The sequence below is a fragment of the Mustelus asterias genome, chromosome 25 (assembly GCF_964213995.1).
Source record: "Mustelus asterias chromosome 25, sMusAst1.hap1.1, whole genome shotgun sequence".
In the NCBI taxonomy this organism is placed as follows: Eukaryota; Metazoa; Chordata; class Chondrichthyes; order Carcharhiniformes; family Triakidae; genus Mustelus; species Mustelus asterias.
Window position 1 is genome coordinate 42,396,517 of NC_135825.1, and position 27,870 is coordinate 42,424,386.

The following is a 27,870-nucleotide window of genomic DNA, read 5'->3' on the forward strand; positions in this document are numbered from 1 at the left end:
ATAGAGTGGACATGGAGAGGATGTTTCCACTAGTAGGAAAAACTAGAACCAGAGGGCACAACCTCAGGCTAAAGGGACGATCCTTTAAAACAGAGATGAGGAAGAATTTCTTCAGCCAGAGAAAAGTGAATCTGTGGAACTCTTTGCTGCAGAAGGCTGTGGTGGCCAGGTCATTGAGTGTCTTTAAGACAGAGATAGATAGGTTCTTGATTAATAAGGGGGTCAGAGGTTATCCAGAAAAGGCAGGAGAATGGGGATGAGAAAAATATCAGCCATGATTGAATGGCGGAGCAGACTTGATGGGCTGACTGGCCTAATTCTGCTACTATGTCTTATGGTCTTATTCCACAATCTTGTCCTCCAAACTGCATTTGTTGATTTAATTTGTCCAATGTTTATGAAGATTGAAATTCCTGCAATTGGTTCATTGTCTTTGTTATCAGTTGTTCATACGTTTAATAATGAGCTAATGAGATCTTTGCAATCAATGAGGTATGTGCAGCCAATTAAATGTGTACAGTCAGTGGAACTTGTACAACCAATGTGATGTCATCTACTGCCAACAACTTTCCACAGCCAGTGAATATGTGCAGGCAAGGGGCTTTGTACAGCCAGAGAGATGTGTGCGGCTGTTGGATATTTGCAGCCTGCGCAACATATGTTTTTTTTATTCTTTCATAACATGTGGGTGTTGCTGGTACGGCTGTCATTTCATTGCCCTTTCGGAGGTGGTGTGACGTGTGTCTTTAAGCCGTGTGTTGTGGATACACAGCCTGTGCTGTTAGGAAGGGGAATCCACATTTAAGACCCAGTGACAGTAAAGAAATGATGATACAGTTCCAAATCAAGATGGTGAGTGACTTGGAGGGGAATTTGCAGATTATGGTGTTTCCATGTATGTGCTCCCTTTCCTCTCGGTGGTTGAAGTAATAGATTTGGAAGGTGCTCTCAAAGAAGTACTGTGAATTGCTGCAGTGCGTTTTGTAGACGGTACGCACTGCTGCTACTAAACGTCAGTGGTAGAGGGAGTGAATGTGCTGCCAATGCACCTGGATGGTGTCGAGCTTCTTGAGTATTTTTGGAGCTGTACTCATCCAGGCAAGTGGGGAGCATTCCATCACACTCCTGACTTGTGCCTTATAGGTGGTGGACAGGCTTTGAGGGGTCAGGAGGTGAGTTACTCTCTGCAGGATTCCCAGCCTCTAAGCTGCTCTGGTAGCCACAGTATTTATATGGCTAGTCCAATTCAGTTTCTGGCCAATGGTAACATCCAGGATGTTGATGGGGATTCAGTGATGGTCATGCTGTTAACATCAAGAAGAGATGGATAGATTCTCTTTTGTTGAAGATGGTCATTGCCTGGCACTTGTGATTTATCAGTCCCAAGCCGAAGTGAATTTTGTCCAGGTCTTGCTGCATTTGGACATGGACTGCTTCAGTATCTGAGGAGTCGTGACTAGTGCTGAATGTTGTGCAATCATCAGTGAACATCCCCACCTCTGATCTTATGATGGAGGGCAGGTCATTGATGAAACAACTGGAGATTGTTGGGCCTCAGACACTACCCTGAGGGACTCCTGCAGAGACATCCTGTAGCTCCAACAATTGATTTCCAACCACTTTGTGCCAAGTATGACTCCAACCAGTGGAGGCTTTCCTCCTGATTCCCATTGACTCCAGTTTTGCTAGGCCTCCATGATTCAACATTCAACCAAATGCTGCCTTAATGTTAAGGGAAATTGCTCTATCTCACCGTCAAAATTCAGTTCTTTGTCCATATTTGAGAATGAGGTCTGGAGCCAAGTGGCCCTGGCAGAACCTAACTGAGCATTGGTGAATAGGTTATTGTTGCTAAGCAATCTGCACTTAATAGCACAGTCGATAACACCTTCCAACACTTTGCTGTTGATCAAAAATAGGCTGATAGTGGTAATTAGCCAGATTGGATTTATTCTGCTTTGTATGGACAGTAAGAAGTTTAATACCAGGTTAAAGTCCAACAGGTTTATTTGGTAGCAAAAGCCACACAAGCAAAAGCTACCAAATAAACCTGTTGGACTTTAACCTGGTGTTGTTAAACTTCTTACTGTGTTTACCCCAGTCCAACATCTCCACATCATGACTTGTATGGACAGGGCATAGCCTGGTAATTTTCCAATTGTCAGGTAGAAACTAGTGTGGTAGCTGTGTTGGAATAGCTACAGTAAGAATTTTAACAACACCAGGTTAAAGTCCAACAGGTTTATTTGGTAGCAAAAGCCACACAAGCTTTCGGAGCTTAAGGGGCTTCAGACTCCGAGAGCTTGTGTGGCTTTTGCTACCAAATAAACCTGTTGGACTTTAACCTGGTGTTATTAAACTTCTTACTGTGTTTACCCCAGTCCAACGCCGGCATCTCCACATCATTTGGAATAGCTACCCAGGATCCCGGAAGGTTCAAGAGAACAAGTCAACAGTAATACAGCCAGAGTGAAAGCAGAGCTGGCTGAAGTGAATTGGAAATTAGGTTAAAGGATGGTCAATAGAGATACAGTGACAAACATTTAGGGGATATTTCGCAATCAACAGAATAGACACATTCCAATGGTTAGGACAAAGCACAAAGGACGGACACACCAACCATGGTTAACCAGAAAGATTAAAGTCAGTATCAAATTGAAAGAAAAAGCATATAATAGTGCAAAGGTCAGAAGATTGGCACAATAATAGGAACAGCAAAGGATGACACAAAGATTAATAAGGAGAAAAAAAATTAGATTACAAGAGAAAACTACCCAGAAATGTAAAAACAGATAGTAGGAGTTTCTATAAATATTTAAAAAAGAAAAGTCAACAATGTGAGCGTTGGTCCTATAGGAAATGAGTCTGGAGAATTAATAAGGAAAACAAGGAGATAGCAGATGAATGGAACAGGTATCTTGCATCAGTCTTCACTATAGAGGATACAAGTAACATCCCAGAAGCAGCTAGAAACCAGGAATTGGAAGAGAGGAACTCAGGAAAATAACAGTCACCAGAAAAGTGATACTGAGTAAATTGTTGGAGCCGCAGCTGAAAGAGCCCGAGTCCTGATGGACTTCATTCCAGGGTCTTAAAAGAAATCATTAGTGAGATGATGCATTGGATTAAATTTTCCGAAACACCCCAGATTGGGGGAGGGTTCCATTAGATAGGAAGATAGCAAAATTTATTCAAAAAGGGAGCTAGAAAGTGAGAAACTACAGGCCAGTTAGAAACATAGAAAATAGGTGCAGGAGTCGGTCATTCAGCCCTTTGAGTCTGAACCACCATTCAATATGATCATGGCTGATCATGACTTTCAGTATCCCACGACTGCTTTCTCTCCGTACCCCTTGATCGCTTTAGTCGCAAGGGCCACGTCCAGCTCCCTCTTGAACATATCTAATGAACTGGCCCCAACAGCTTTCTGAGGTAGAGAATTCCACAGGTTCACAACTCTGTGAAGATGTCCTTCCTCATCTCAGTCCTGAATGCCTTACCCCTTATTCTTAAACTGTGACCCATAGTTCTGGACTTCCCCAACATCGGGAATATTCTTCCCGCATCTAGCCTATCCAGTCCCATCAGGATTTTATATGTTTCTATGAGATCCCCTCTCATTCTTCTAAATTCCAGTGAGGACAAGCCCAGTCGATCCAGCCTCTCTTCATATGTCAGTCCTGCTATTCTGGGAATCAGCCTGGTGAACCTTCGCTGGACTCCCTCAATAGCAAGAATGTCCTTCCTCAGACTAGGACACCAAAGCTGCACACGATACTTAAGGTGTGGCCTCACCAAGGTCCTGTAAACTGCAGCAAGACATCCCTACTCCTATACACTAATCCTCTTGCTATGAAGGCCAGCATGCCATTAGCTTTCCTCATCACCTGCTATACCTGCATTGCCAACCTTCAGCGATTGTTCCACCATGACACCCAGGTCAAGTTGCACTTCCCCTTTTCCTAAACTGTCACCATTCAGATAATAATCTTCCTTCCTGTTTGATTTGATTTATTATTGTCACAGGTATTAGCATACAGTGAAAAGCATTGTTTCTTGCATGCTATACAAAGCATACCATTCATAGAGAAGGAAACGAGAGAGTGCAGAATGTAGTGTTACAGTAATACCGAGGGTGTAGAGAAAGATCAACTTAATGCAAGGTAGGTCCATTCAAAAGTCTGATGTCAGCAGAGAAGAAGCTGTTCTTGAGTCAGTTGGTACGTGACCTCAGACTTCTGTATCTTTTTCCTGATGGAAGAAGGTGGAAGAGAAAATGTCCGGGGTGTGTGGGGTCCTTAATTATGCTGGCTGCTTTGCCGAGGCAGTGGGAAGTGTAGATAGAGTCAATGGATGAGAGGCTGGTTTGCATGATGGTTTGGGCCACATTCACAACCCTTTGTAGTTTCTTGCGCTCTTGGCAAAGCAGGAGACATACAACCAGAAAGAATGCTTTCTATGGTGCATTTGTAAAAGTTGGTGAGAGTCGGAGCTGACATGCCAAATTTCCTTCATCTTCTGAGAAAGTAGAGGGATTGGTGGGCTTTCTTAACTATAGTGTCGGCATGGGGGGGACCAGGACAGGTTGTTGGTGATCTGGACCTTTAAAAATTTGAAGTTCTCGACCCTTTCTACTTCATCCCCATTAGAACATAGAACATAGAACAGTACAGCACAGAACAGGCCCTTCGGCCCACAATGTTGTGCCGAGCTTTATCTGAAACCAAGATCAAGCTATCCCACTCCCTATCATCCTGGTGTGCTCCATGTGCCTATCCAATAACCGCTTAAATGTTCCTAAAGTGTCTGACTCCACTATCACTGCAGGCAGTCCATTCCACACCCCAACCACTCTCTGCGTAAAGAACCTACCTCTGATATCCTTCCTATATCTCCCACCACGAACCCTATAGTTATGCCCCCTTGTAACAGCTCTATCCACCCGAGGAAATAGTCTCTGAACGTTCACTCTATCTATCCCCCTCATCATCTTATAAAACTCTATTAAGTCGCCTCTCAACCTCCTCTGCTCTAAAGAGAAAAGCCCTAGCTCCCTCAACCTTTCCTCATAAGACCTACCCTCCAAACCAGGCAGCATCCTGGTAAATCTCCTTTGCACTCTTTCCAGTACTTCCACATCCTTCTTATAGTGAGTGAGGTGACCAGAACTACACACAATATTCCAAATGTGGTCTCATCAAGGTCTCATCAGTTGCAGCATAACCCCACGGCTCTTAAACTCAAACCCCCTGTTAATAAACGCTAACACACTATAGGCCTTCTTCACGGCTCTATCCACTTGAGTGGCAACCTTCAGAGATCTGTGGATATGAACCCTAAGATCTCTCTGTTCCTCCACATTCCTCAGAACCCTACCTTTGACCCTGTAATCCGCATTCAAATTTGTCCCACCAAAATGAATCACCACGCACTTATCAGGGTTAAACTCCATCTGCCATTTTTCGGCCCAGTTCTGCATCCTATCAATGTCTCTTTGCAGCCTACAACAGTCCTCCACCTCATCCACTACTCCACCAATCTTGGTGTCATTCGCAAATTCACTAATCCACCCTTCAGCCCCTTCCTCCAAGTCATTGATAAAAATCACAAAGAGCAGAGGACCCAGCACATCCCTGTGGCACTCCGCTGGTAACTGGCCTCCAGTCTGAAAATTTTCCATCCACCACCACCCTCTGTCTTCTATGAGATATGATGTGGAGATGCCGGCGTTGGACTGGGGTAAGCACAGTAAGAAGTCTCACAACACCAGGTTAAAGTCCAACAGGTTTATTTGGTAGCAAACACCATAAGCTTTCGGAGCTTGCTGCTCCTTTGTCAGATGGAGCATCTCACGTGAGAACACCATCTACCAGGTACACGGTACCTACTCTTGCAACTCGGCCAACGTTGTCTACCTGATACGCTGCAGGAAAGGATGTCCCGAGGCATGGTACATTGGGGAAACCATGCAGACGCTACGACAACGGATGAATGAACACCGCTCGACAATCACCAGGCAATACTGTTCTCTTCCTGTGGGGGAGCACTTCAGCAGTCACGGGCATTCAGCCTTGGATCTTCAGGTAAGCGTTCTCCAAGGCGGCCTTCACGACACACGACAGCGCAGAGTCGCTGAGCAGAAACTGATAGCCAAGTTCCGCACACATGAGGACGGCCTAAACCGGGATGTTGGATTTATGTCACATTATCAGTAACCCCCACAGCTTGCCTCCTGGACTTGCAGAATTTCACTAGCTGTTCTGTCTGGAGACAATACACATCTCTTTAACCTGTGTTTAATGTTCCCTCCACCCACATTGTCTGTACATTTAAGACCTGGCTGGCTGTAGGTTTCGCATTCTAATCAGTATTCTGCAACTTGATTTTGTCTGTTTGCACTGTTTGAGAGCAGATTTCCACTCCATCTGACGAAGGAGCAGTGCTCCGAAAGTTTATGGTATTTGCTACCAAATAAACCTGTTGGACTTTAACCTGGTGTTGTGAGACTTCTTACTGTTCTATGAGATAGCCAGTTACTTATCCAATCGGCCAAATTTCCCTCTATCCCACACCTCATTACTTTCTTCATGAGCCGACCATGGGGGACCTTATCAAACGCCTTATTAAAATCCATGTAGGGAAATAAGGAGTATAGTAGGGCGCTAAGAACACAGCCTTGTTGGGTACCGGTGTTGAGGATGATCATGAAGGAGGTGTTGTCACCTATCTTACTGATTGTGGTCTGTGAGTTAGGAAGTTCAGGATCCAATTGCAAAGGGAGGAGCCGAGATCCAGGCCACGGAGCTTTTGGATGAGTTTCATGGGAATAATAGTGTTGAAGACTGAGCTGTAGTTCAATAAATAGGAGTCTGACATAGGTGTCTTTGTTATCTAGGTGTTCCAGGGTTGAGTGCAGGGTCAGGGAAATGGCATCTGCTGTGGACATGTTGTGGTGGTAGGCAAACTGTAGTAGATCCAGGTAGTCCGGGAGGCTGGAATTGAATCGTGCCATGACTAACCTTTCGAAGCACTTCATAATGATGGATGTCGGAGCCACCGGCCGATAGTCATTTAGGCACGCTGCTTGGTTTTTCTTAGGTACCAGGATGATGTTCGTCTTCTTAAAGCAGATAGGGACCTCAGATTGTTGTAAAGAGAGGTTGAAGATTTCTGCGAATACCCCCGCCAGCTGATCCACGCGGGATCTGAGTGCTCATGCGGTTACCCCATCCGGGCCAGTCGCTTTCCATGGGTTGACCTTTGAGAAAGCTGCTCTGACATCTGCAATGGTGCACCCAGATACAGGTTCATCCAGGGCTTCCAGAGTGGAGGGCATGTTCTCACTGACCTCCTAAGTGGATAACCTCACATTTATCCATATTATATTGCATTTGCCAAGTATTTGCCCACTCAGCCAGCCTATCCAAGTCACTCTGCAGCCTCTTAGCATCCTCCTTACAGCACACATTGCCACGTAGCTTAGTATCATCTGTAAATTTGGAGAAATTGCATTCAATTCCTTCATCCAAATCATTAATGTATATTGTGAACAGCTGGGATCGCAGCACTGAACTCTACGGTACCAAACTAGTCACTGGCTGCCACTCTTAAAAGGACCCATTTAGTACTACTCTCTGCTTCCTGTCTGCCACCGAGTTCTCTATCCACATCAATACATTACTCCCAATACCATGAGCTTTAATTTTGCTCACTAACCTCTTCTGTGGGACCTTGTCAAAATTCTTTTGAAAGTCCAGATATAAAACATCCACTGGTTCACCCTTGTCCACTTTACTGGTCACCTCCTCAAAAATTTCCAGAAGATTTGTCAAGCACGATTTCCCTTTAGTGAATCCATGCTGACTTGGACCGATCCTGTCACTGCTTTCCAAATGCTCAGTTATTACACATCCTTAATAGTTGACTCCAGTATTTTCCCCACCACCAATGTCAGGCCCCATTTTGTCAATGTCAATTCCCCATTTTATCTCCCTCCTTTTTTAGATAATGGGATTACATTAGCTACCCGCCAATCCATTGGAACTTTTCCAGAGTCTACAGAATGCAGAAAAATGATCACCAATGCATCCACTATTTCAAGGGCCACTTGCTTAAGTACTCTGAGATGCAGAGTATCAGGCCCTGGGGACTTAGAGTTTTAGTCCCAGCAGCACGGTAGCACAGTGGTTAGCACTGCTGCTTCACAGCTCCAGGGACCTGGGTTCGATTCCCGGCTTGGGTCACTGTCTGTGTGGAGTTTGCACATTCTCCTCGTGTCTGCGTGGGTTTCCTCCGGGTGCTCCGGTTTCCTCCCACAGTCCAAAGATGTGCGGGTTAGGTTGATTGGCCATGCTAAAATTGCCCCTTAGTGTCCTGGGATGCGTAGATTAGAGGGATTAGCGGGTAAAATATGTAGGGATATGGGGGTAGGGCCTGGGTGGGATTGTGGTCAGTGCAGACTCGATGGGCCGAATGGCCTCTTTCTGTACTGTAGGGTTTCTATGATTTCTATGAGTTTCCCCAATACAATTTCCTGACTAATAAGGATTTCCTTCAGGTCCTCCTTCATGCTGGACCCTCTGTACCCTAGTATTTCTGGAAATCCTGTCCTCCTTGGTGAAGATAGATCCAAAGTATTTGTTCAGCTGGTCTGCCATCTCTTTGTTGCCCATTATGAATTCACCTGACTCTAACTGTAAGGGATCTTTTGTCTTCACAGTCTTTTTCTCTTGACATATCGATAGAAGCTTTTGCAGTCAGTGTTTATGTTTTCTGCAAGTTTACTCTCGTATTCTATTTCCCCTTTGAATTAAACCCTTTGTCCTCCTCTGCTGGATTTTAAATTTTCCCCAGTCCTCAGGCTTGCTGCTTTTTCTGACCAATTTATATGTCTCCGCTTCAGCTTTAATACTATCCCTGATTTCCCTTGTTAGCCATGGTTGCGCCACCTTCCCCGTTTTACTCTTATGCCAGACAGGGATGTACAGTTGTTGACGTTCATCCACGTGTTCTTTAAATATCTGCCATTGCCTATCCACTGTCAACCCCTTAAGTATCCTTTGCCAGCTTATCCTAGCCAATGCACATCTCATGCCATCAAAATTAGCTTTCCTCAAGTTCAGGACCCTTGTTTCAGACTTAACTGTGTCACTCTCCATTTCAATGAAGAATTCTACCATATTATGGTCATTCTAGCTATGAGGTGAGATTGAGTAAACTAGGGTTGTTCTCCCTGGAAAGACGGAGGTTGAGGGGCGACCTAATAGAAGTTTATAAAATTATGAAGGGCATAGATAGGGTGAACAGTTGGAAGCTTTTTCCCAGGTCAGAAATGACAAACACAAGGGGTCACAAGTTCAAGGTAAGGGGGCAAGGCTCAATACAGATATGCGGGGGACGTATTTTACACAGAGGGTGGTGGGGGCCTGGAATGCACTACCAAGCAAGGTGGTTGAGGCAGACACGCTAGGATCATTTAAGACTTATCTAGATAGCCACAGGAACAGACTGGGAATAGAGGGATACAAACGGATGGTCTAGTTAGGAACACATGATCGGTGCAGGCTTGGAGGGCCGAAGGGCCTGTTCCTGTGCTGTATTGTTCTTTGTTCTTTGTTCTCCCCCAAAGGATCACGCACCACAAGGCTGCTAATTAATCCTCTCTCATTACACAATACCCAGGCTAGGATGGCCTGCTCTCTAATTGGTTCCTCGACATATTGGTCAAGTAAACCACCCCTTATACATTTGAGGAAATCTCCTCCATCGCATTGCTACCAGTTAGGTGAGCTGAATCAATACGCAGATTGAAGTCACCCATAATAACTGCTGTACCCTTACTGCTCACATCTCTAATTTCCTGTTTGATGCCATCCCCGACCTCACTGCTACTGTTTGGTGGTATGCACACAACTCCCATTAACTGGTGTTCCGTAGCTCCACCCATACAGATTCCAAATCGTTCAGTCTAATGTCCTTCCTTACTGTTCCGTTAATCTCCTCTTTAACCAGCAACACTACCCCCCCCCCCCCCCCCCCCCCGCCTTTCCTTTCCGTCTATCTTTCCTGAATATTGAATGTTCAGGAAAGATAGACATTCAGGAATGTTGAGTTCCCATCCTTGGTCACCCTGGAGCCTGGGCTCCGTGATCCCAATTGTATCATATCCATTAATGGCTACCTGCACAGTTAATTCATCCACCTTATTACAAATGCTCCTCGCATTGAGACACGGAGACTTCAAGCTTGTATTTTTGGCATTTATTGCCCTCTTAGAATGATGATATAATGTGGCCCTTTTTAATTTTTGTCTTTGGTTTCTCTGCCTTCCACTTTTCCCCTTACTCCCTCTTGTTTCTGTTCCCACTTTATTTCCCTCTGACTTCCTGCATCGGTTCCCACCCCACGCCACATTACTTTAAACCCTCCTCAACAGCACTAGCAAACACTCCCTCGAGCACCTTGGTTCCAGTCCTGCCCAGGTGCGGACCATCCGATTTGACTGGTCCCACCTGCCCCTGAACCGGTTCCAACGTCCCAGGAATTTGAATCCCTCCCTCTTGCATCATCCCTCAAACCACATATTCATCTCAGCTATCCTGACATTCCTACTCTGACTAGCACGTGGCACTGGTAGCAATCCTGAGATTACTACCTTTGAGGTCCTACTTTTTAGTTTAACTCCAAACTCCCTAAGTTTAGCTTGTAGGACCTCATCCCGTTTTTTTACCTATATTGTTGGTGCCTTTATGCACCCTGACAGCTGGCTGTTCACCCTCTCCCTCCAGAATGCCCTGCAGCACTCCGAGGCATCCTTGACCTTTGCACCCTGGACGGAACCTACCATTCTGGAGTCTCATTTGCATCCGCAGAAATGCCTGTCTATTCCCCTTACAATTGAATCCCCCATTACTATAGCTCTGCCACTCTTTTTCCTGCCCTCCTATACAGCAGAGCCAGCCACAGTGCCATGAACTGGTCTACTGCCACTTTCCCCTGGTGAGCTATCTTCCTTTCATTGGAGAAACCTTGCAGACGCTACGACAACGGATGAATGAACACCGCTCGACAATCACCAGGCAAGACTGTTCTCTTCCTGTGGGGGAGCACTTCAGCAGTCACGGGCATTCAGCCTTGGATCTTCAGGTAAGCGTTCTCCAAGGCGGCCTTCACGACACACGACAGCGCAGAGTCGCTGAGCAGAAACTGATAGCCAAGTTCCGCACACATGAGGATGGCCTAAACTGGGATGTTGGATTTATGTCACATTATCAGTAACCCCCACAGCTTGCCTCCTGGGCTTGCAGAATCTCACTAGTTGTTCTGTCTGGAGACAATACACATCTCTTTAACCTGTATTTAATGTTCCCTCCACCCACATTGCCTGTACATTTAAGACCTGGCTGGCTGTAGGTTTCGCATTCTAATCAGTATTCTGCAACTTGATTTTGTCTGTTTGCACTGTTTGAGAGCAGATTTCCACTCCATCTGACGAAGGAGCAGTGCTCCGAAAGCTTATGGTATTTGCTACCAAATAAACCTGTTGGACTTTAACCTGGTGTTGTAAGACTTGTTACTGTGTTCACCCCAGTCCAACGCCGGCATCTCCACATCAGAGCTATCTTCCCCCAGTTTTGGAAGGAGATGACTGCAGGGACCCCTGCACTGCCTTCCTACTCTTCCTCTGCTGGTGGTCACCCATTCCCTATCTCCCTCAGTACATTTTATCTGCGGTGTGACCAACTCACTGAAATTGCTACCGATGACTTCCTCAGCATTGCGGATGCTCCAAAGTGAATCCACCCACAGCTCCAGAACCTTCAAGTGGTCTAACAGGAGCTGCAGTTGGACACACCTCCTGCAGGTGAAGGAGCCAGGGACACTGGAAGGATCCCTGAATTCCCACATCACACAGGAGGTGCATGACACGGCTCTGGGATCTCCTGCCATGACTTAACCCTTAAGTTAACTACAATGCCAAGAGAAAATAAATGAGAAAAAAGAAAAGAAACAATACTTACCAGTCGCCAGCCAATTACTTACTATTTCTAAGATTCTTGGTAAACAAAGGAGTGGTAGGTTACCGGGGTTGGCAGGTGTAATAATTCTTGTTCACCAGTTAAGGGTGAAACAATGACACATTTAATTACAGATAAAGGCTATACAGAAGTTCACAGCCTCTTGGCTGCAGCCAACTCCCACGTTCTGGAACAGAAACCCCTGCTTACCCCCAACCTGGTCCCCAGTTGATTTCTGGGGTCATGTAACTCTTAGAGAGACAATCACCAAAACCCTCCCCCTTAAGTTCTTTTATGTAATTGACAATAATCAATTTACTCAGTCCCCAACAATTGAACATTTAACGTATGAATCAAGTTCATTATAAATGAAGAGGGTGATTCTCTCATCTCGGGTCGGGAGACATCAGCGGAGGCCATTTAGCAAGCCCCCCCCCCCCCCCCCCCCCCCATTGGGCTCCACTGTTTCCATGCGTCTTCGGACGCAGGATTTCTGGAATAGCGGTCCCGTGACTGACGTCTCCCCCCTCCTCCCGCCAGGAGTGCTTCACACCAGCGGGGTTTACAACAGCTCCCCACTAATGGTGGTCGATCCCACTGGAGTGAAGAAAGGCCATGGAGTTCCCCGTCCCCCCAAAGAGGTCGGATGTAAAGGCGCTGGCCCCGGGCATTGCCAACCTGCCAGCCTGCCTCTGGCACTGCCCAAGGGGCACTGCCCACCAGGCATCAGACAGTGCCAAGGGGGCGAGGCCAGAGGGGGTGATTGGTGGGGGGGGGGGGGGTGGAATCCTGCTCCCAGTCCACATTTGGGATCGTTGGATCACGGGCAGAGGGAGGGAAGTGGGTGATCATGGGTTGGGGGGAAGGTGGGCGGGGGGGGGGGGGGGGGTGGCGGTCAGGGCAGCCGGGCGGTTAGGGCTGCAGTGGGGGGCTGTCAGGACTGCTGGAGGAGTGAGGTCAGGGAGATCAGAGCTGGTGGGGGTCGCGCAGAGGGAGACATCAAGGTTGGTCCAGAGAGGTCTGGGAGGCCAGCGATCGGGGGAGGGGGGAGTCATCAGTAAGCCACTGATGCGGGGTCGCTGTGCTGGCCATTGATTGGGGGGGGGGGGGGGGGCAGTGACGCAGGGTCGCTGGGCTGGCCAGCGATTGGATTGGCCAGCGATTGGACTGGCCAACGATTGGACTGGCCAGCAATCGGACTGGCCAGCGATTGGGAGGCCGGCAACATGGAGCTACTGTGCATGAGCCGACCTCGCTCTGACAGATCGGTGCATGCGCAGTGGTCTGCTCAGCACTGTGTTGCCACCCTCTCCAGCGGGAATAGATCCCAGCCATTGATTTTCGGAATGAATCTCGCAAGGGCACTTCGTGATGCACAGTGTGGGGGAGATTCATTCTGGAAATCACGCTGAAAAAAAACCAGTGGGAATTACTTCTGTTTTTAGGTGAATTCGGTACTTAGAGTTCTTTTGGTAGAACTGCCCCCTATGTGGTTCCGATTGCTAGCGGAGCGGCTCACTCCTCTGTCAGGGCTCCTTCCACTGGAGTGCTGTCAGCAAAAACCACAATCAGAGGTGTCTCTTCAGGCACAGGCATCTCAGTTTCATCTGTTTCCATGGGGAAGTCAGTTGCGTCTGTAACAGTACCTGGTACTTCAGTGCTGGGATAGTCGATAACATTCCCAGATGGCTATAGCTCCTGATAGCAGTATTGGCTGCTGGGACAACTATGTTCTCCCAAATGGTCAACGTGTTTCAGGATGATCCTTTCTTCTGTATCCATTTGATAGCGGGGTCCAGAACAACTCCAGGGCCCCAACTCGACCCACTTTCAAAATTCCTCACAAACACAGCTTCATCTACTGAAAACCACCATGTTGACTGACATGAATCATGATTTGTCTTCTGACTGCTTTGGCTGGCCACTACTGTCCCCAGCAAATTTGGAAACATGAGGCTCAGTCTCGTTCTGAGGCAATGGTTCATTACAACTCTGCTGGTGAAACCCCCATTGTTGCAAGGGAGTGGTTCAATAGCCCAGACGGAATCATGAGATCCTGGCCTCCAGGGTCCCTCCTGACTGCTTCTTTAGGCCAGACTTTGTGGCTCATTCAGCTAGTCCATTTATCAAATGGGCAGTGTTGGGGGATAACAAATATAAAGGTTGAGGTTTTAATATGATTGTGTAGTGAGGTTTAAGAATGAATAATTAATGAGAAAATAATAAAAAAGTGGCTACAGAGTTCTTTGCTGCAGAAAACCAGCTCTTTGTTACAAAGGTTAGCACCTTTGTACAACTTAAAGTCAGCAGAATTTATCTTGCAAAACTAAACAAGCTGACCTTTTTTTTAGCAATAACAACATTTTGGAGTCAGACAACAGGAACAGTGTTAGAGATAGGGAGAAGAGAGGGTTGACCAAGATAATTTAGAAGCCTCTGCAATGAGTTCAACAGTAAATACGTGCCCATTTGATAATTGGACTAGTCCAAGACATGCCTGTTTTTGGTAAAACCTATTGTTCAATCAAAAATTAAACAATATCAAGATATGGTATTAATATGTGCAGTTTTCCTGTAAACCTCAGAGTCTGCATCAGAGGTCATTGTCTGAAGTAGTGCTCTCCCTGAATACAAGAATAAAGCCATTGTAACCTGCTCTGAGTCTCCTGCGGTTAGTTCGTAAGAAATCTGGTGTCGTCAGCAGGATACCTGCATTGGACCCTCGGGAAGGCTCTGCAAAGGGGTAAGTATATTTATCTACCACCCATAGTCAGTACTAACTGGGAATAATCTGGTTGAGTATCAAAACAAATATATTTGTTTGTTAACAGGAAGAAAGGGGTTAATAAAGGAGAACTCAGACCAGGCTGGGACAGATAGAGAGGCGCCATGAGAGGAGACAGCCGCGAAGGCAGGCTATTGTTAGCAAGACGACAAGCAGTGCAGATTGGGCAGGACCCCTCGCTGCCAGAAAGGTGGAAATAAGTTTGTAAATAGTGAGTGCAGAGAATGGTCACGCAAAAGAATTCCAGAGAATACCATGATAAAAGAGGGGTATAGAACAACTCCAGGGACTCAACTCGATCCACTTTGTCGTGGTTGTGATGGGCAGAGGAAAATAAAAAAATTAGGTTGGCCAAACTATAAATAAAATACCAGCTTCTTTCAAACATTTCTCTTTCAGTGAAGAAGCATTTTGCAAACGCCAATCAGAGGCCATTGAGAGCTGCACGCAAGTTGATAAGGAAAAGTACAGCTCTTTAGGTGATTACGAGGGGAGAAGTTGTCCTCAGTCTAACCCCAAATCTTGAAATAGAATCCAGCTCTGAGTCCAATGTGAAGTCTCTCTTGGTCTCATAAACATTCAGCCATGTATTCTCCCTTTCCTTGTACCAGTGAGTTAACACAGTAAGAAGTCTAACAACACCAGGTTAAAGTCCAACAGGTTTATTTGGTTGCAAAAGCCACTAATTTGGAACAGGCTGTTCCTTCGTCAGGTGGGTGGGAGTTCTTACTGTGTTTACTTACTTCTTACTGTGTTTACCCCAGTCCAACGCCGGCATCTCCACATCAGTGAGTTAACAACAGTCAATGTTAACTTGTTTCATTGTGAGACATGCTGGTAAGAGTTTAGTTTATTGTCGTGTTTAGTCCGCTAGGGGAAAAATTGTAGAATTAGTTTTGATAGGAAACAAACTTCATTTAATTTGAAACTGCTGTGAATTTCTGTTCAGCAGAAACTCAAACTGTGTTTGAGTCTGAAAGACCAAATTGTTCTCAAAACACAGAGATAATACCTGCAGTTTGGCAGCAGTCCAATTTGAACTTTCCGAAGTATCTGAATTTTAAAACATGCTGCGATTAACAACACAGTTCACAAAGCATTTCTTTCAAATTTGGCTCAGCAGCAAATATTGGGAATTGAAATTAGTTCAAAGAAGAAAAAGGAACAGAGAAAATAAATTCAATTTGAGCAAAATTGAAGATGGAGAAATAGTTTTAAATTATATAAAATGACACAATTGCATTCCAAGTTTTCTCCGCCTGTTACCCGTCCTGATAGGTCTGTAGAAAAGTTAATTATTACAACAGTTTGTTGATTTGCTGATATATCTCTCGGAGGGTGAGTGTCTATGATGGTGGCGGAGAGATTCTTTCCACTTAGTAAGGAAGTTAAAACTAGAGGACACAGCCTCAAAATAAAGGGGGGTCGGTTTAAGACAGAGTTGAGGAGGAACTTCTTCTCCCAGAGGGTGGTGAATCTCTGGAATTCTCTGCCCACTGAGGTGGTGGAGGCGACCTCGCTGAATATGTTTAAAGCGCGGATGGATGGATTCCTGATCGGTAAGGGAATTAAGGGTTATGGGGATCAGGCGGGTAAGTGGTACTGATCCACGTCAGATCAGCCATGATCTTATTGAATGGCGGGGCAGGCTCGAGGGGCTAGATGGCCTACTCCCGCTCCTATTTCTTATGATAATGTATGTGCCTAAATTATAAAATTAGTTGTGGATTTGTGGAAACTCAATGACAGCAGACTATTTTAAGCATAGTCTGGAGGAATTTTGAATAAGTGTGAGAATTTTATCATGTTGTTACATCACTCCCAGATAAAGAACAAACATTTTGCAGCTGGTAATGTGTTTGGGTGAGAATGTGTTTGAGATTTTGAATCAACAAAGAATAGGTGATGTCTATAAAATCAGGCATTGGAATAAGTTGTTATAATGAAGGAGAATGGAGGATCTTGTTTTTAAAATTTTAATCAAGGGATTGAGAATTTCAATTATTATTGTCACATGTATTAGTATACAGTGAAAAATGTTGTTTCTTTTGCACTATAGTGACAAAGCATACTGGGGAAAGGAAAGGATAGGGTGCTGAATATAATTTTGCAATTACAGGTAGGGAGAAGAGAAAGGGCGGCACGGTGGCACAGTGGTTAGCATTGCTGCCTCACAGTGCCAGGGATCGGGGTTCGATTCCTGGCTGCGGTCACTGTCTTTGTGGAATTTGCATTCTCCCCGTGTCTGTGTGGGTTTGCTCCGGGTGCTCCGGTTTCCTTCCACTGTCTGAAAAACGTGCTGGTTAGGTGCATTGGCAATGCTAAATTCTCCCTCAGTGTACCCGAACAGGCGCCGGAGTGTGGCGACGAGGGGATTTTCACAGTAACTTCATTGCAGTGTAAGCCCACTTGTGATTAATTAATAAATATAAAGGTCAGCTTAATATAAGGTAGGTCCATTCAAAAGTCTGATGACAGCAGGGAAGAAGCTGTTCTCGGTTGGTACGTGACCTCAGACTTTTATATCTTTTTCCCGATGGAAGAAGCTGGAAGAGAGAATGTCCGGGGTGCGTGGGCTCCTTGATTGAGTTTGTTGTGTTCTGTCACTTCCAAAAGCTATAGCTGTGAAAGAATGCTGAGAATTAACTGTTTGAAATTTATGAGCTGTGAGAATCTGTGTGTTTCATTTGTTTGATCTGGATGTTCACAAATTTGTGTTAGCTTTGTTTTGGGCTTATCTTTCTGAGGAATTAACCTTATCATGAGTTTTAATTGCAGGCATTTTGAAAGTTTAAAAACAGAATCAATAATTCATTTTGGTTAACAGGTTATCAAAGGAAAGCTAAAAATAACTTCCAGACCATATTCTTATTAGATTAAAACAACAAGGTGGTAACGGGGCGACGTGGTGGTACAGTGGTTAGCACTACTACCTCACAGCGCCAGGGACCCGGGTTCAATTCCGGCCTCGGGTCACTGTGTGGCGTTTGCACGTTCTGCCATGTCTGCGTAGGTTTCCTCCGGGTGCTCCGGTTTCCTCCCACATGCCAAAGATGTGCAGGTTAGTTTGATTGGCCGTGCTAAATTGACCCTAGTGGCAGGGATTAGCAGGATGGGTATGTAGGGTTGCGAGAATAGGGCCTGGGTGGGATTGTGGTTGGTGCAGACTCGATGGGCTAAATGGCCTCCTTCTGCACTGTAGGGAATCTACAGTTCTATGTAATGTAAAGAAAGTGCGGAAAGTGGGGAATGCACAATCCTGGGAGGTAATTACATGATAAATTGAATTATTCAAAATCTCACAGTTATAACTATAGTGACATATTTTCTATTTATGAAGTCCCTCAAGAATAAATAATACACAAACCCATTGAGATTTACAGTAATATTTCTTGAACCATGTAGATGGAGCTAGTTAGCTATGCTTCTGCTCCCAGTGACGCGCAGCTTCCAGTGTAATGTCAGTACAGGCAGGAAGATATTACAATTTAACAGAAAAACTGTATTCCTTTGAAAGTGGGCTCTGATGAACGGCAGAGTGGCTGCCAAAGGGGTCAGGTGACTTCTGCAACTTCAACAGAGCTAGCTTTGTGAAATTTCCAAATTGGATCATAATGACTGGGGCTCTTTCCCTTGCGTGACCATGCTTACATAGCACTCCTCTGTGGAATTTCACACTTGCTATTGTTGATGCTTACTCCAAATTGCAGAGACAATCGACTCCTGGACTCGAAGACCCCAGATTTGCCATGTAACTCAGGAAAGTTAGACCAGCTATCCAAATGAGGTGTGAAAGACCACCATTTACCTCCCAACAAATACCAATGGCATTTGATCCTGTGACTGAAACTACCTTATTCAGACCGGGAGACCACGGTCTTCCTTCTAGTGTCCCTCAATAGCCATTGATCATGTGACTGAAATTGGTGTCTCTTACCAAAATCCTTTTATCCAAAAAATTAGAGACCTGTGCAGTCTGCAGACCAACATCAACAGTACCACAGAGAAAGGCTCTGCCATCTTGCTTTTCAACAACCGCAAGATGCAAAAGTCTTTTTTAAAACCCTCTTGCAGCCTGTTTCCGAAAAGCTCCAAATTCACCTGTAAAGAAATTGGACCTCAGGTTACAACAGCTACCAGCAGCTGTCCACAAAAGCTACTGAACAGTTTGCCCTTTAGAGGAATCCTGCAGTTAACCTGTATCTGACCTCAGCCATCTCAACTTAAATGAACTTTCATTCCAGAGTGGAAAAGTTCCCTCTTCCACAGAACTCTCAAAGACATGTCAAGTGCTAATTATTCTGTTTAGTTTTATTACTTGCGGAAGTGCACTGCCTTCTTTAATTGTATCTTTTTCGGATGTGTGTTATGTGATTAATATAGCATTTAGCCTTTCTGGATTGAGCGAGTGATAATAAACAATCGTTCTTGTTGAAGTCCATAAAAATTCTCAGTCCATTCCAGTATGTTCCCCTCGATTCCACATGCTTTAATTGTGTTTACTAATCTCCTGTGTGGAATCTTACCAAAACCCTTCTGAAAATCTAATACACCACATCCACTGGTTCTCCTTCATCTACAAGTAACACCCTCAAAAAACTAACAGGCTTGTCAAACAGGATTTCCTTTTCATAAATACCTGTTACTCTGCCTAATCATTTCATTATTTTCTATATGTCTATTATCACATCATTTACATCAGGTTTCAACATTTTCCCTACTACCAATATCTACTATCCCAACCCTCCACATTTTCATCGATATCATTTATGTATATAACAAACAATAAGAGTCCCTGTACTGAACCTTGTGGTTCACTGGACACCGGCCTCCAGTCACTCAAACAGCCTTCTACCACCACCCTTTGTGTCCTATTACTAAGCCAGTTTCTGATCCACCTCGCCAAGTTTCCCTGAATTCCATGTACTTTAACCTTCTCAATCAGTCTCCTATGTGGGATCTTGTCAAAGGCTTTGCAAAAATCCATATAAACTACATCAACTGCACTTCCCCCATCCACACACTTAAATCACAATCAAGTTTGTTAGGCATGACCTCCCTCTGACAAAGCCATGCTGACGATCCCTGATTAACCCATGCTTTTCCAAGTAGATATTAATTCTCTCCTTCGGAATTTTCTCCAGTAGTTTCCCTACCACTGATGTGAGACTCTGATGCACGTTATCACACACGAGGCTTGAGATGCTCAGGAAATAAAGGCTTTTATTTGCTGTTACAACGAAGCTACTAATTATATACACGATCCCAGACTGAGGGGTCCCAGACAGAGCAGTGACCTTTATACCTCTCCCAGGAGGCGGAGCCCGACTGGAATGTACCACAATAACTATAATACAAGGTGTAACAGCCCAACCTTAACCCCAACAGCAACAAGTGGAACAACCCATCCCTAACCCCAACAGCAACATATGTACATACTTGTAGTACTGGCCAGACCCTGGCTCAGTACTATCTAGTGGGAACCAACGATGGTTCACCACATTCACCCCTCCTTTGAAGACAAAGGCCGGCGGGGTACAAAAAAAACAGAATAATTTGTCATCAGTCTATAAGTTCAGACGGTCAGGGGGACCGCAACGTCGTTGTGACCTCCTCAACACCGGCGATGACACCGGAGTAGGCACTTGCGGTGGCGTTCTCCCCAAGGCGATGTCCAACGGTTCCTCCACAGTCTCACGGGCCGGTTGACCCCGAGGTGATGATAATCCGTTGAGTTCCGACACGCCCTGAAGTGGCGACCAGCCTCTGGACTCAGGCAAGCTGTACACGGGAGTAAAAGGATTAAGTAATGGTCCCGATGCTGCCCGCGCCGTGTCCGGAGGGGAAACAATAGTTGGGGGGTTTCTAACAGAGGGTATGGGAGCGACAGGGGTTTCTACGTCCCCTGCTGGCGCCAGGTCTCGGATTGAGACCGTGCCCTCTCGCCCGTCAGGGTATGCCACATAGGCATACTGAGGGTTGGCGTGGAGGAGATGGACCTGTTCGACCAACGGGTCGGACTTGCAGGCCCTTACATGTCGCCGCAGGAGGACAGGTCCTGAGTACGTCAACCAAGACGGTAATGAGGTCCCAGAGGAAGACTTCCGAGGGAATGAAAACAGCCTCTCATGGGGAGTAGCGTTGGTTGCCGTACACAGGAATGGAGCGCATCAGGGAGCACCTCTTGCCAACGGGAGACTGGAAGGCTTTTTGACTTCAACGCCAGTAAGACAGCCTTCCAGACTGTAGCATTCTCACGTTCCACCTGTCCGTTACCCCTAGGGTTGTAGCTCGTGGTTCTACTAGAGGCAATCCCGTATGAGAGCAGGTATTGCCTCAAGTCATCGCTCATGAACGATGAGCCCCTGTCGCTGTGAATTAGCTGGGGTACCCGAACAGGGTGAAAAGATCACGGAATGCCTTGATAACCGTGGCAGCGGATGTATCAGAGCAGGGAATAACAAAAGGGAATCTCGAGTACTCATCAATGATGTTGAGGAAGTACACATTCCGATCTGTTGAGGGAAGGGGGCCCTTAAAGTCGACACTCAGTCTTTCAAAGGGACGAGTGGCCTTGACTAATTGTGCCCAGTCAGGTCGGTAAAAGTGCGGTTTGCATTCCGCGCATACCCGACAGCTTCTTGTTATGGACCTGACATCCTCCATTGAGTAGGGCAGATTGCGGGCTTTTACAAAGTGGTAGAGCCGAGTGACCCCAGGATGGCATAGGTCATTATGGAGAGCCTGCAAACGGTCCTCCTGTATACTGGCGCATGTTCCACGCGACAGGGCATCCGAGGGCTCATTGAGTTTCCCTGGACGATACATGATGTCATAATTATAGGTGGAGAGTTCAATTCTCCACCGCAAGATCTTGTCGTTCTTGATCTTGCCCCTCAGCGTGTTATTGAACATGAACGCCACGGACCGCTGGTCCGTGATCAGGGTGAACCGTTTTCCCGCCAAGTAATGGCGCCAGTGCCTGACGGCCTCCACAATGGCCTGGGCCTCCTTTTCCACCGCTGAATGCCGAATTTCGGGGCCTTGGAGGGTGCGGGAAAAAAAGGCGACGGGCCTGCCCGCCTGGTTAAGTGTGGCGGCCAGGGCAAAATCAGATGCATCGCTCTCCACCTGAAAGGGGATGGACTCATCAACAGCGTGCATCGTAGCTTTCGCGATGTCGGCTTTTAGTTTATCAAAGGCCAATCGAGCCTCTGGTGTTAGGGGAAAAGAAGTGGACTTGATGAGCGGACGGGCTTTGTCCGCGTAATTGGGAACCCACTGTGCATAATAAGAGAAGAAGCCTAAGCATCTCCTCAGTGCTTTTGCACTAGTGGGCAGGGGAAGTTCAAAGAGGGGACGCATATGGTCTGGATCAGGGCCAATGACCCCGTTTTCCACCACGTATCCGAGGATGGCTAAACGGCGCGTACGAAATACACACTTCTCCCTGTTGTAGGTCAGATTCAGGCGAGATGCAGTGCGTAGGAAATTCAGGAGATTTGTGTCGTGGTCCTGCTGGTCATGGCCGCAGATGGTGACGTTATCCAGGTACGGGAAGGTAGCCTGTAGCCCGTTCTGGTCCACCATTCGGTCCATAGCACGCTGGAAGACCGAGACCCCATTGGTGACACCAAAGGGAACCCTGAGAAAGTGATACAAGCGACCATCCGCCTCAAAAGCCGTGTATTGTCGGTCCTCTGGGCGAATGGGGAGTTGGTGGTAGGCAGACTTGAGGTCTATGGTGGAGAACACCCGGTACTGCACAATCTGATTGGCCATGTTAGATATGCGCGGGAGGGGATACGCATCCAGCTGCGTGTATCTATTAATGGTCTGACTATAGTCAATGACCATCCGGGGTTTGTTCCCACTCTTGACCACCACGACCTGCGCTCTCCACGGACTAGCGCTCGGTTGTATGATCCTTTCCTTGAGGAGCCGCTGAACTTCAGATCGAATGAAGATCCGATCCTCAGCGCTGTAACGCCTACTCTTAGTCGCAATGGGCTTGCAGCCTGGCACAAGATTCTGGAATAGGGAGGGTGTGGTAATCTTCAGCGTCGAGAGGCGGGGCGCGTTGGGCAATTTGGAAGCTGCTGTTCTCCCACTGAAAGCGGAGAGAGTGGCCCACCGTACTGTAGGGTTACACTCTTCAAGTGGACCATGAAGTTTAGTCCGAGAAGTATTGGCGCGCAAAGGTGCGGCAACACCAGGAGCTTGAAGCGCTCGTAAACCGTGCCTTGCACCGTTAAAGTTACCACGCAACTCCCTAGCACGGTGACAGACCGGGACCTTGATGCCATAGAAATTGTCTGTTTGACAGGTTGAATCTGGAGTCCACACCGCTTCACAGCGTCTGGGTGGATAAAACTCTCAGTGCTCCCGCTGTCAAACAGACAATAAATCAAGTGGTTGTTTACCTGAATGTCCATCATAGACTTGTCGAGTCTATGAGGCTTGGCCTGGTCCAGGATGATCGACGCCACCGTTGGTTCATGAGCGCCACTGCAGGCAGCTGAAGTTGACGAGGATGACCCCTGCTGGTCGTTCGCGGTCGGTGCCGACCAACATGGCCGCTCCCATAGGTCGCACGTGGGTGATGGCGCCAAAATCAGCGAGCCCTGGTGGTCACGCATCTCCGACTCCGTCGACCGTAATGGCGTCGTCCTGGCCTCGCACGTGGACGAAACCCTCGACGATGCCAACGACGAAGAACCGGGCTCCAAGGAATCGCAGGCCGCACTGCCGCTCCTAGAAGCAAGTTTAGAACGGCATACTTTCGAATAGTGCCCCTTCTTACCGCAGGCGGAGCACAACGCAGCTTTAGCGGGACACCGTTGCCGAGTATGCTTCGCTCCCCCACAGAAGTAACACTGCGGGCCGCCCGGAGCTACTGCCGTCGTCAGGCCCGAGTGTGGGCACGCCATCACGCAGCTTTTCGAACCCAAGGGACGAGGAGGGATCAGCGACTGCTCCTGCCACGTTGTCTCCACGTGGTCTTCAGGATACAATACTAGACTTTTGGAGGCCGTCTCCAACATATCCGCCAGTTCTATCGATTTAGTGAGGTCAAGATTACCTTGCTCCAGTAGTCTGAGTCGGATATAAGATGATCCGATTCCCGCCACAAACGCATCTCAAGCAATGTCGTTCATATTCTGGTCTGCCAACACTGCTTTGCAGTTACAGCCCCTGGCTAGCTGTAGGAGCTCGTTCGCGTATTCCTCCGTCGTTTCGCCGGGCTGCCGTCGTCGAGTGGCTAAGAGGTATCGAGCATGCATTTCATTTGGCGGTTTAATGTAACGCTTCTTAAGAAGCTCGAGGGCCTTTGTGTAGTCGGTGGCCGCACGGATCGCGAGGTATACGGTGTCGCTTACCCTCGCATGGAGGACCCGGAGTCTGTCATCGTCTGTGGTGACCGCTGCGGAGGCTGCAAGGTAGTCCTCAAAACATTTCAACCAGTGGTCGAAGGTGTTAGAGGCGCCCGCCGCACGTGGATCCAGTGTAAGACGTTCAGGTTTCAATATCTGCTCCATACTCTCTGTATCGTTTTTTTTTACGACGAGAGTTTACTTAACAGCAAATAAAATTGATGCGCGTTATCACACACAAGGCTTGAGATGCTCAGGAAATAAAGGCTTTTATTTGCTGTTACAATGAAGCTACTAATTATATACACGATCCCAGACTGAGGAGTCCCAAACAGAGCAGTGACCTTTATACCTCTCCCAGGAGGCGGAGCCCGACTGGGATGTACCACAATAATTATAATACAAGGTGTAACAGCCCAACCCTAACCCCAACAGCAACAAGTAGAACAACCCATCCCTAACCCAACAGCAACATATATACATACTTGTAGTACTGGCCAGACCCTGGCTCAGTACTATCTAGTGGGAACCAACGATGGTTCACCACAGACTCACCAGTCTGTGATTTCCTGGTTCATCTCTACCACTCTTCCCGAAAAGTTGAACCACATTCGCCATCCTCCAGTCCTCTGGCATCCTCCCTGTGATGTGGAGATGCTGGCGTTGGACTGGGGTAAACACAGTAAGTGTTTTAACAACACCAAGTTAAAGTCCAACAGGTTTATTTGGTAGCAAATGCCATTAGCTTTCGGAGCGCTGCTCCTTCATCAAATGGAGTGAATATCTGCAGATATCGTCAGATGGAGTGGATATTTGCAGATATCCACTCCATCTGATGAAGGAGCAGCGCTCCAAAAGCTAATGGCATTTGCTACCAAATAAACCTGTTGGACTTTAACCTGGTGTTGTTAAAACTGTTACTGTATTCTCCCTGTGGCCAGAGAGGAATTAAAAATTTGTGTCAGAGCCCCAGCAATTTCCTGCCTCGTCTCCCACTGAAGCCAGAGGAACCTGTGTGTCTTGTTCATCAGTCACTGAGAGCCAGCATGTAGGTGCAGCAAACAATAATATGTTGGCCTTCATTGGGAGGGGATTTGAGTTGAGGAGTAAAGATGTCTTGCAGCAGTTGCATTAAACCATGGTGAGATCTCACTTGGAGCTTTGTGCAGAGTTTTGTTCCCCTTATCTAACAAGGAATATACTTGCCATAGAGGGAGTGTAATGGGTTCTCCAGGTTAATTCCTGGGATGGCAGAATTATGAGGAGAGATTGAGGGGACTGGTTTGTACCCTCCAGAGTTTCATAGAATGAGAGGTGACCCCAATGAAACTTACAAAATTCTTACTGGGTGTGACAGGGTGGATGTAAATAAGATATTTCCTCTGGGTTGGTGAGTTTAGAACCAGGGGACATTAATAGAATTAGGGGCAGGCCATTGAAAATGGAGATGACGAGGATTTTTTTCAATCATAGGGTTGTAAATCTTTGGAGTTCTTTACCCCAGAGGGAACCCAGTGTGTTTGAAGACAGAAATTGATAGATATCACCAAGGGATATGGAGATAGTATGGGTGAAGTGTCGGTGAGGTAGAAGATTAACCATGAACTAATAGAATAGTGGAGCAGGTTCGAGGGGCCGAATGGCCGTCTTCTGTTCCTATATTCCTAATTTATCTTTCCACAGACCATCTGGAAGACAAACTGTATCAGCAACCACCATCAGCGATGGAACTGATCCAATGTCTCTTAAAATATTAATTTGTTTACTTAATTCATTAGAGGAGTAAGGGAACACTTTTCCCTTCGAAATAAAATGATTATACCCTCCAGTAGCTTGTCTAATTTCTTCAGTACACAAGGAAGAATCTCCCTGAAAATCCTGGGCAATTCCAGCCACCACTGCAATAGGTTCTGAAGGAACACTTGCAATTATACCATTGCCAAAGTTCTATTCCTCACTTCTTTTACACATACTAACTTTTTTTGAAGACTCCTTAGACATTCCCATAACTGCAACAGGTTTTCCTTTAAGCTTTCAACAATTTGTTTTTACATGTCCCAGCTTACCACAATGAAAACATATAGATTTCTTTACATCACGTTTTTCCTTTAATATTACCATCCTTATTAATCACAATAACCCCAGCCTTCCCTTTAAAACCAGAATATTTTTCTCCAGCTTTCTTGTGGTTTCATGAATGGAGATTTAAATATTCATAGCTGTCTATGTGAGATATCATATCATCAGCTAAAACTGCAGCTTCTCTTATTTTAGAAACTCTCTAGTGCTCCAAATGAGATCTAATAGTTGTTCCTAAATTCCTCCAGGACCATGAATTTTGTAATGATTCATGTTCACCAGTTAGGTAAGTAACAACTGCAACATTTATTTACATATAACTATAGTGCAGAGGCTTGCAGCCTCATGGTTGCCAGCCAGCTTCCAGGATCAAACGGAGACAGAAACCCATGGTTGCTAGTGTGGTGAACCATCGTTGGTTCCCACTAGATAGTACTGAGCCAGGGTCTGGCCAGTACTACGAGTATGTATATATGTTGCTGTTGGGGTTAGGGATGGGTTGTTCTACTTGTTGCTGTTGGGGTTAGGGTTGGGCTGTTACACCTGTATTATAGTTATTATGGTACATCCCAGTCGGGCTCCGCCTCCTGGGAGAGGTATAAAGGTCACTGCTCTGTCTGGGACCCCTCAGTCTGGGATCGTGTACTATACATGGTAGCTTCGTTGTAACAGTAAATAAAAGCCTTTATTTCCTTGAGCATCTCAAGCCTCGTGTGTGATAACGCGCATCAGCTAGGGTGATCCCTCTGGTCCCTGATTGGTTATCCAGGCCATGTACCCTCTCAGCAGATCACCCCTTAAAGAGGACAACCGTCACAAATCCCTCACATTTTCAAAAATCTCAGCTAATTTTACTGAATGACACCATCTATCCCACAAAATCTTTCTCTCTAACAAATTCCACAAATGTCTGGTTTGAACTTTTTCCTGATAGTCTAACATCTCAAGTGATTTGCCTTGGGAACCAGTTCATATGCATCCAGTGCTACATTTATAACTGTCTCGTAATCTAAAGACAGACCTCGCAAAAGATTTGAAAAAACATCCATTGCCTTACCCACCAAAGCAGTCTGCAAAATAAGAGTCCAGATGTCCTGAAACCACCTTAACTTTTCTGTCACTGTCTCAAACAAGACAGAGGATCGGATTCTCCAACCTCTCTCAAAGCCAGGATTCTCCAATTCCTTGCAGTGAATGCTGATTTGGCTGAGCACCAAGGTTTCTGTACTCACTGGCAATGGCAGTGGGGTGTGAGCAGCCGGAGAATTCAGCCATGTCTGTCCTCAGTGAATTTAGGCATTAGGTGAAGATTCTCTATTAAATAAAAACCCAGAATGGGGCTTGACTCATCATTTGAACTTTTAGTTTCTCTTTCACTCTGTAATATAAGCTTTCCTTGAGCCAGTTGATATTCTCTGACTGCCTCCTTTCTGAAAGTCTCTGTCCTCCCTTGCTGCTTTTGCTCTTTAAGCCTCTATTTCAATTTATCAAAAGTTCCATTTGCTGCTCTTACTGCTCTTTGGAGTTTGAGTTTTTAAAATATCTTTCTTTTTCTATTTCAATCTGCTTCACCTAAAACCTACTCAACTCAATCACAGAGTCTTAGTCACGCTAA

General features: G+C 46.2%; 1 long non-coding RNA gene across 2 annotated transcripts in view; it reads left to right on the top strand.

Moving 5' to 3' along the window:
* LOC144511922 (uncharacterized) overlaps positions 1-27,870 on the top strand; it is a 49,901-nt gene that overhangs the window by 7,274 nt on the left and 14,757 nt on the right. Inside the window, exons 3-4 of one of the 2 annotated variants that reach the window (XR_013500927.1) lie at positions 10,951-11,145; positions 14,603-14,760. This is a non-coding gene — a long non-coding RNA (uncharacterized LOC144511922). Of the gene's footprint in view, positions 1-10,950; positions 11,146-14,602; positions 14,761-27,870 lie in introns of those variants that run through there. The other variant, XR_013500926.1, reaches the window with a different exon arrangement.